Source organism: Lactuca serriola, chromosome 9 (assembly GCF_051521515.1).
Source record: "Lactuca serriola cultivar US96UC23 chromosome 9, Lser_US96UC23_V15, whole genome shotgun sequence".
In the NCBI taxonomy this organism is placed as follows: domain Eukaryota; kingdom Viridiplantae; phylum Streptophyta; class Magnoliopsida; order Asterales; family Asteraceae; genus Lactuca; species Lactuca serriola.
In genome coordinates, this window is record NC_136416.1 from 113,480,029 (window position 1) to 113,489,753 (window position 9,725).

The window sequence follows — 9,725 nt, forward strand, 5'->3', positions numbered from 1 at the left end:
TTAGAGTGATATTTATCCAAAACAATCTAAATGAGAATTGAATATCTCATCTATAGTAGTGCAACGACGGAAAGACGGATAAAAACGGACGTCTGACGAAGGAGTTATGAGTTTATAACGGAGTTTTCCTGTCCCGACCTACTAAAAATAATATATAAGTAATATAACTATAATATATTAAAAATAAATTCAAAATTAGCCAATGGAGTCTAAATCAGTGTTGTAGATCACATTCTCAGCTTCGCGTCGATACAAAGAACGTCGAAAACGGAGCTCGTATGCGAAAGTTATGAATTTTGAAGTTCGAAGCGCGAAACCCCAAAACTGTCAGATACCACGATGTGGCAAGCAGTGCCACGACGTGGCCGGTCTTCTGACACCTCCGGGAGTCCCCCAGATGCAACTTGCGATGATGCATGTAGTGACGACCAAGCCCACGATGTGAAAAAAGGTGTCACGACGTGGCAGGGGCAGATTTTGCCCTATAAATAGATTTGAAGGGCCAGCCGAGTTTGGTTGCTCATTCTATCATCTCTCACATGTATTGCATTGATTTACGTGCAAAGAAGTACCCCCAAAGCCCCGATATCAACCCCGAGACCCAAAGCAAGTCCCGAACCCCGAAGATCCTGAGAAGAAAAGAGTTTCCGAGCTGAAGCTCTGCCCGCGAGAAGCCCGGTGTGCAAAGTGATCCCGATTTCACCGAAGAATACTACTGTTAGAGCTGTAGTGGTGTCCAAGCATCTTCTAACCAAGTGAGTGTGTGGTTACTTTCTTCTAACGCATAAATACGAAGTATTTTATATGAAATACATGTTATGTGTATATTATGTTGTTATATGTGTGAATCTATAGTCACTTTCTTCTACCGCATAGATATGTAGTATTTGCTATGAGGTACGTGCTAGGTGTTTATACATTGTTGTTTACTTGAGATAGATTTTGAAATAATGTTTTATACATGTTTTAAAAGATTTAAACTGTATATGTGTTTGCATCTACAAATATGTTGGGTAGAACATGGGTAGATGAAATAGTTGATGTGAGACCAAATAATAAGTATTTTTGAACTCAATGTGTTCATTAGGTATTTTTGAACTCTATGTGTTCACTTGGTGTTTGAACTCAATGTGTTCATTAGGTATTTCCGAACTCTATGTGTTCGCTTGGTATTTTTGGACTCAATGTGTTCATTAAGTATTTTTGAATTAGAGGTGTTCACTTGGTGTTGTTGAACTGAGTGTCTTCACTAAGTGTTTTAGAACTAAGTATTTACCAGATGTTTTGAATTAATTGTTCACTATGAGTGTTAAAACTAGGTGTTTGTTAAGTATGTTGAACTAAGTGTTTACCAGTCGTAATTTGTAGACCTTGGCAGTGGTGGAGTTTGTGTCAATTCCTTAGGTCAATCCTTAGGAATAAATGGATAAAGGATAGTTGATTCTTAGGGTAAATCCTTAAGAAATAAAGGAGATAATGGGAATGAGTATTTGGGATGATTGTTTGATAATTGAATATAATAAATGTATTATTGTGGGTTGAAAACCCTATATGCTCACCAGGCTCCCAAGCCTGACCCACTCAGTTTTCTTTGCATTACAAGTAATGTCACAAGAGTATAAATTGGTGGACTTGACAAGAGATTTTGGATTATAGATTAGTAGTTACAAATAACTGTTGTAAGGTCTATTTTATATTGTTTATGCTTTTGGTATGTATCGGAACATGACATCCCAAGGTTTTATTATTTAATGAAAATACATTCTTTTTGAGAAACGTTTTGATAAATTTTATCATATTTTGTTTTGGGAACAAATTCCGCAAATCGTTTAATCAAAAGGATTTACTCTGATTTTATAAAGCAAAGCATAAACATATCGGTCTTTTCTGGCCGTGAAATTGGGGATGTTACATAACACCACAACATTTGGAATAACCTTTAGATAAGACACTTATCACTCAAAATCGGCTAACCCTCTAGTTCTCTTCTTAGTGGCCAATTTTGCTTGCCTTGGAGCTTCTTATATAGTGTGCCACAAGTAGGGTTACTCCATGTAAACCCTAATGTGCATGGATTTTCATATTTCATGATCCATGGGTTTGTAACCTCCATGGACTATCCATGGAGCACCGAATGGGTTTTAGCCCAATTCATATACACCGTGGATCATTAGCACACTATACAAGAATAGATGATTTACACAATCAACCCCATATATTTAATTAGTCTCTTTTTGATCACTTAATTAATTACAAATTAATTCTTGATCAATACTAATCAAATAATATTATTCATATATTGGAACTTATAATATATTAATAAACCATAAGTGTCATTTCTCTCATTTAGTCTAACCAAGTGTTGCAATGCCATGCAACCCAAATGGACCATGCCAACTGGGTTAAGTACATTCCAGGAATAGTTTTGAACTTAGTCCCCTAATCCAATAGTCTCCCACTTGTATAACTCTAATAACTATAACTGCAAGAATGAATTCAGGAACCGATAAGCAATCGTAGCTCTTTCAAGGGCTCGCGGAACTGAGATGATGATGATACTGTTGGGTTTTGAGCATAATAACACTCATATGGTGTACATGCAACCCTAGAAACATTGGATCTATGTTTTCTCTAAAATACATGGAAATTTGATTTCCATGGTTCACAACCTAACTAGCATATTATGGGGTACTTGTAATACAAAACTTTAAGTAGAATAACATACCTTTCTTTTGTGGTTGATTGCTTGGAGTTTACGAGCCTAGCACCAGTAGTGTGGATGCCTTAATTGGTGTCACAAATCAGCAAAACAAATTGGAAGCTCTTGAGAGAATAAGAACACTTGTAGAAATCGGCTCACTCTTATGCTCACACACACTAGTGCCAATTCTAGAACCAACGACTCCTTTATATAGTATGGAGGATTAGGGTTAAGCCCTAATACCCATGACTCTTCATTTACCTAGGCTCCATGGGTTAAAAGCTCCATGGACTATCCATGGACTCCATATACTCTTATCCCATCCTAAATAAATCTTAGCCCAATCCATATATATATAAATAAGAGTCCATATTTAATTATCTCCATTTCGATCACTAAATTAATTCTTGATAAAAGCTAATTAAATAATTATGATATCATATTAATATATTGTAACCAATAATATATTAATATATCATAAGCATCTTATTCTCAAAAGTATATCCATACAAGTTCTTAGGTGAAGTGCAACCCAAATGGACCATGCTGGGTCGGGTCAAGTTGATACCAAATATAGTTACGGACTTAGATACCTTATCCTACAGTCTCCCACTTAGATAAGTCTGATAATTATAGTTGCAAGTATAACTTCAGGAACCAACCAACAATCGTAGCTCTTTAAAACTCTATTGAACTATGAAGCGCCATTTTAGATAAGTGATCATATATTCCTCTATTCTAAAGATATCAGCCGGACAACACAAATGGAACATGGTCTAACTTATTGTCCAACATTTGTTTCTCAATCTCTGCTTTGTTTGACATAGAACTAAATTAAACACATCAATTAGGTTCTGACCGGGCCCGGAACATAAGTCAAAACAAAATCATCGAGGGGCCCAGATATCACTTCTATTGTTTGAAGGAGCAAAGAAACTTCGACTCATATGCTTGTACTAACTACTTGTTGAATTATGCACAAAAGCAGGTATTATGACATCAAGTTCTGAAGCATTTTTGTACATCAATAGATAACCAACTCATAGTCAAGAAATCGTATCTCTAGGTTTGAAGACATATATGATGTTATCGTCTCGCGATCACTCGAGATAATTCCATGAAGTAATACAAGCATGCATGGGTTTAATCCAATACTCAGGACTTATGAGCACTCATGAATGTAGTAGCAACCATTGCTATGTCTAATGCACCTTAGATAAATCTTACAAGCCAAATTCATGACAGTCTTGACTCATATCTACTTTCGACATATGACCAACTGTGGAGAGTTTGAATAAAGTAATTATTCTGGAAGTCAAAACATGCAAAATTGAAACAATAGTAAACGATCAACATAGGATAGTAATAATTTACTCATAAATAAATAACAACTTTTATTTAATTATCAAATGTCAATTACATTTTACAAGTTTCATAAATCTAATTATTAAAACGAATATCGTCCCTCAGCCCGATGCTTCTTGCATGTTGCAAATGCCTAACCCTAGTCAGTCTCTTCGTGAGGGGATCTGCAGGGTTCTCTTTTGACGATACCATATTTGCCACGAGGAGTCCTTCTATCTTGTGACTTATGAAGTGGTATTTTATGTCAAGGTGTCTGGATCTACCGTGATCTCTTGGCTCCTTGGCTAAGGCAACCACACTATTGCTGTCACAGAATATTTCCATAGGCTCTTGTATAGCTGGCACAACTCCAAGGTCTCCAATGAAGTTGTTCAACCATATCGCCTCCTTCACTGCTTCACTCGCTGCTATGTACTCTGATTCACAAGTAGAATCAACTACTGTCTCCTGTTTGAAAATTTTCCCAGTAATTGCTCCTCCATTTAGGGTAAAGACCCAGCCTGACTGAGAACGGAAATTATCCCTATCAGTCTGAAAACTAGCATCAGTATACCCAATCACTCTCAATTCATCACTCCCACCAAGGGAAGGACCCAATCCTTAGTCCTCCGTAGGTACTTGAGAATATTCTTTACCGCAGTCCAATGTGCCATGCCAGGATTTCCCTGAAATCTGCTAACCATGCTCAAAGCAAAGGCTACATCAGGGCGAGTACAAGTCATATCATACATGATCGAGCCAACAGCAGAAGCATATGGAAATCCACTCATCTCAGCTATCTCAGCCTCAATACTCGGACTCTGAGTCTTACTCAGCCTGCCATTGTGCTGGATCGGTAACTCTCATTTCTTGGAATTCTACATGATGAACGTATTCAACACCTTATCCAAGTAGGTACTCTCACTAAGACCAATTAGTCTTTTACTCATGTCTCTCAAAATCCTTATGTGACAACCCGGAATTTTTATTCGGTCAAACCCTAGAAGTAAATCACTTCTTATTATAAGTTAATGTCATCATTTCTTATTTTAACACATTTAGAGTTCGTTTGATTATTTTAATATTATTCTTTAAACGAACGGGTGTGAGAAAGTGCCGTCTCGGGTTTTAAATTTTGAAATCCGAAAACACCTCGCGTCTTAGAAGTTCCCAGCCAAAGTATTTCGTTTGAGTCAAAAAATCATACCAAAAGCCGAAAACTCATGCTTATCCACGAGTTTACTCCCTAAGTCTAGTTAATATGAGTTTACTCCCCATTTATCCAAAAGAGTAAACTCCGAAAAGAGTAAACTCAAGAAACACTCTCAAGTAGAAAACTAGAAACAATTCAAGATCTCCTAAGTTGTAAGTGTTATATCCATTTCAAGTTGATTAAACACTTAATCTAGTGTTTGTGCATCTATTCATCCATTCACTTTTGTGTTTTGATTAGATTTCCAAAAACACCAGGAACACCAAGAACACACAATAAGTGTTCTTGGACATTTAGCATACTTCAAGCTTCCTTATAGTAAGTACTTCACTCCTTGAGTCTTATTGAGTTAGTATTACAAGTTAGCATCAAGAAAATATGCTAAGAACACATGGAACAAGATGTTCACGGTCCAAGAAGTTTCTTGGGCCGTAAACACCATATAAGGCACCAAAGTGTGCCTAAGTCACAAATCTAAGCCCTAGTTGGATGTTTAAGCCTTCCTTAGCATGTTTGAACCTTCCCTTGATGAGTTTAAACCAAGAAAAACACCAAATAATTCCATGATCATGTGTTTACGGTTTGGGGAACTCCCAAAACCGTAAACACTCTAAAGTGTGTCTAAATGGGTTATTTTCCTTCCTTAGGCTTAGAAACTAGCACATACACTTACCGAATTGTGTTAGGGACTTGAAAACATGGCAATACACTTCTCCATAAGGGTTTACGGTAGTAAACCCAAAGGAGAATGCCATTAGGCGGTAAACTCCTCAAAGGAGGTGTTTTGTTACCCTAGTCCCTTCCAAAGTCCAAACCACCAAGTAGAAATGCCTTTAAGGACTTGCAAATCCTCAAAACAACATATGGTAAAAAGAAGAGGAGTTTACGACCGTAAACTCATTAGGTCAAGGTCATGAAAACTGTAAACTCCAAAGGAGTTTACCCTTGATCCCCAAACACAATGGCAAGGTCCTTTAGCACTTAGATGCAATCCTTAAGGCTTGTAGCACTTATATAAGGTGTTTTACATGCCTTGGGATGTCTTAACTTTGTCAATTAGTGGTTTAAAGTCTAATTGGGTACATATATGTGTGATTATATGTTAACTAGGATCATTGAGTGTGAACAAGTCTTCACTTGTCACCTAGCCATCGTACATCATTTAGTACATCCAAACCACCATCTACAAGTGAGTTCATACCACTTAATCAATGTTTTAAATGATTTTAAATGCTTTAATGGGGGGGGGGGGGAATACAAGTAGAAAACAGCAGGTTATTAAATCATCCATATGTATTTTATAAATGTGTTTTCGTTCAGTAGATTTCGCATACTACAAAATGTGATGCATGAAATGGTTTTCTATCTTAAAAATACTTTGTTATCAAATGTATTACTTTTGAAATGTTATTTAAAATGACATCAAGTCATTGTTAATTATTGTTCAAAACTCTTAGTTATCTTACCAAAACCATTACTTTTACTTTCTTGATCAAAACTATACTTATACACTTATGTTCATATAAATGTTTTGAGATTATAGTTTTCATCCTTCATTTAGTTTTCCCACACTCTTGTGTAGCAAGGGTGTATAAACCTACTTGAACAATCAACTACCTTTCAGTTAACTATCATAGGGATAGTTAGAAGATCTCAACCTTTATTCCTATTACAAGGAATCACACAAGAGTCAGTTTATTCATGAGTCTATACCAGTACATTACCTTATACATGAGTACATATACATATACTTACCTGATACATGAGTACGTTTACATATGTTTACATGATACATGAACACGCTTACATAGATACTTGTACCTAGAGTTATGAGGAAGATTTATTCATACCTTCTGTGTAAATTTTCCTGCCCATCCCAGTTGAAGGGGATGTCTAGATGGGACCGACCATTCCGGAGCCCAGCTGTTAGCACCAGTGGGTGATGAACATCTACGGATGCCTACGGTTACTACTTATACTAGGTAGATCGATTTCGGGACTAACCCTCCCTCCACCCTGCTGCCGCTATAGAGGATGAGTGGACAATCTTCGGATGTTCATTAGGTTTTACATTTCGCTTTACACGATGGCGTGTTAGCCCTAGTACCTAGGGATACCACTTACATTAGTACTTTTTCCTGTTTACTTTATTTTATGATATATATTCACATAAACAAAGAGTTAGACTAAGTACTTTTAGTACTAGTCAATAGAAACGAAAAACCATCATTTTAACTTACAAAACATTCGGGTCTTGGTAGAAGACTACATTTCATACTAATAGGAAATAAGGGATTTCCTAGGGTTTTTCATACTTATGTCAACTTTTCACTTAAAGATTTACATGACATTCATAACAGCTTTTCAAAAACAAGACAAGGACACTTAAATAGTTATGAATTCACCAGCATTAAGCTGATGCTCTCTTTCAAAATAACTTGTATTCTCAGGTCACTAGTAGACAGGTACGTGGCCAGGTTTTGAGAAGACGGAGCACAGACAAGTCTCGTCTTTTATTTTGATTGTATATTTTTGGTGTCTTGTTAAAATGAAAGAACACACATGTATTAAAACTTTATTTATAATGCGATGGATGGTGTTGTTGCGTATTTACTACTTTACACTATTGTGATACTGTACATGACGTCCTCCACCCTGGAACGTTTCTGCCGTTCTCGGTTTTGGGGTGTGACACCTTATCCTTAGGATATAGGCAGCTTCTCCAAGGTCCTTGATAGCGAAACACTTCTTAAGCCAGGATTTCACTTCCTGCAGAGTTGGGATGCCATTTCCTATGAGTAGTATGTCATCCACATATAACACCAGAAAGCTAACTATACTCCCACTAGCCCTAACATACACACAATACTCATCTTCGTTCCTCGAAAAACCAAACTCTTTGACTTTCTCATCGAAGCAAAGATTCCATCTACGAGATGCTTGTTTCAATCCATAAATGGATTTCTCAAGCTTACACACCCTATTAGAGTACTTTGCATCTACAAAACCCTCTAGCTGAGCCATGTAAACATCCTCAGCCAACTTTCCATTAAGGAAAGCAGTTTTGACATCCATTTGCCATATTTCATAATCATGAAATGCAGTTATGTCCAACAAAACCCTAATAGACTTACTCTTTTATACTGGTGAAAAGGTCTCATCATAGTCAACTCTCGGAGTTTAAGTAAAGCCCTTTGCCACCAGTCTTGCTTTGTAGGTGTGTACCGTCCCATCCATGTCGGTCTTCTTTTCGAAGATCCATTTGCACCCAACTGTCTGATGACCTGGTATATTGTCAACCAAGTTCCACACTTGATTGTCATACATGGACTGAATCTCGCTGTCCATATCCTCCTTCCATTTAGCAGACTCAGGACCTGTCATGGCTTCCATGTAATTATTAGGTTCATCCAAATCTATTAGTGTACTATCACTAATAAATGTATCACCTTCAGTGGTGATGTGATAACCATAATAAAATTTGGGTGTGTTCCTAACTCTAGTGGAATGCCTCAAAGGTACAGACTCATCTATCTTCTCAACAGGAGTTTCCTCCTCAGGTTGGTTGATAGTGTTTGAGGTTCCTTCACCACTTGACTCTTGAAGTTATTCAAGGTCAATTTGCCTCCCACTGTTTCCTTGGCGTATAAATTCTCTCTCACGAAAGACTCCCCTTCTTGCTACAAAGACCACATTTTCACTAGGCCTGTAGAAGAGTTAACCAAAGGATCTTTGTAGATAGCCGATCAAAATACACCTCTCACTTCGAGGTTCAAGCTTGTCATGAGACTCGCGCCTCACAAAAGCTTCGCAACCACAAATCTTGATGTGGTATAGATTGGGAACTTTCCCAGTCCACATCTCGTGAGGTGTTTTGGAAACCTTCTTAGTAGGGACTGGATTGAGGATATGGGCGACATTCTCTAAGGCATAACCCCAAAATGTGATTGGTAACGAAGCTCGACTCATCATGGAATGAACCATGTCCAATAAGGTCTGATTGCGCCTCTTGGCAACACCATTTAGCTGTGGTGTCCTAGGAGGTGTCAATTGTGAGACTATCCTACATTCCTTAAGATAGTTAGGGAACTCAATATTAATATACTCTCCTCCCCGATCGGATCAGAGCATCTTAATCTTCCCGCCCAATTGATTCTCAACTTCCTGCTTGAACTCTTTGAGCTTTTCAAAGGTTTCTGACTTATGCTTGATTAAATAGATATATCCATATCTGCTATAATCATCAGTGAAAGTCACATAGTACCGATTAACATCCCTCGTGGCTGATTTGAAGGGTCCACACACATCTGTGTGTATGAGGTCCAACAAACCCTCACCCCTCTCAGAAGTACCAATGAAGGGTGAGTTTGTCATTTTTCCAAGTAAACAAGACTCACAACTATCATCCGACTTTAGGTCAAATGATTCCAAAACTCCAGCCTTTTGGATTTGGCCTATGCGCTTCTT